The sequence below is a fragment of the Bison bison genome, unplaced genomic scaffold (genome assembly GCF_000754665.1).
Source record: "Bison bison bison isolate TAMUID 2011002044 unplaced genomic scaffold, Bison_UMD1.0 scf7180017864390, whole genome shotgun sequence".
Taxonomy (NCBI): domain Eukaryota; kingdom Metazoa; phylum Chordata; class Mammalia; order Artiodactyla; family Bovidae; genus Bison; species Bison bison.
Genome location: NW_011494962.1, coordinates 5,345,908 through 5,347,033, shown reverse-complemented (window position 1 = coordinate 5,347,033; position 1,126 = coordinate 5,345,908).

Genomic DNA, 1,126 nt, shown 5'->3' with positions numbered 1-1,126 from the left:
GTCGGACACAACTGAGCAACTGAACTGAACTGAATATTCCATTGTGTATATGTACCACAACTTCCTTATCCATTCATTTGCCAATGGCCATCTAGGTTTCTTCCATGTCCTAGCTATTGTAAATAGCTCTGAAGTGGACATTAAGGTACATGTGTCTTCCGTGGCTCAGATGGTAAAGTGTCTGTCTACGATGCGGGAGACCCGGGTTCGATCCCTGGGTTGGGAAGATCCCTTGGAGAAGGAAATGGCAACCCACTCCAGTACTATTGCCTGGAAAATCCCATGGACAGAGGAGCCTGGTAGGCTACAGTCCATGGGATTGCAAAGAGTTGGACACGACTGAGCAACTTCACGTTCACGTCTTCCCAAGATGATGGAGTAATAAGCAAGGAGACCACTTCATTTTAAAGTCAACACATTCATGTTAAAGTCAACACATTGACTTTGTGTTATCTTTTTTCTGATATTTTTCAGAAATCTGTTTATTGTTATCTTCAAAAATAATTTATCTTTTTAAAAACTTTAAACAACTTTTACTTATATTATGTTTTGTAATTTCCTTAATATCATTTTTTACCACTTCTCCAAAACCTGTTATTCCCAGTGCATTTTAGATTTTTAATTTTTAACATAAACGTGTAAGTTATGACTTTGGATTTATTTCTGTTACAGCTTTGGACAAATATCAAACTTTTGAAATGTTATAGTATATTTTATTATTTGTCATAATAATAAAGTTTTACTTTTATATCATCTCATCCTAACCTAATTATTAAAGAGGTTAAAATTTTACCCATAGTTGTAATGTTTTCTTGTTTTAGTTATCAGTATTAATTTCTAGTTATTAATTTGGGCTAGAAATTTGTGAGCTCTGTAATTTCTTCTTTTTGGAAATTATTGAAATTTCATATATGACCAGTTTTGACAATGTCTTCTGGATCTTGGACAAGGAGGCATAACATGTGTTTTAAAATATGACAACTCAGTTTATATCTATTTATTCAATATTGCTAATTATTATATTTTCAAAATAGACTCTATGGCTATTTTTATCTACTCAAAACATATTGCTCCTGATAGTATCTTGTTGTCACCTATGTTTCTGTTTCTTTCAATTTATCCTCAT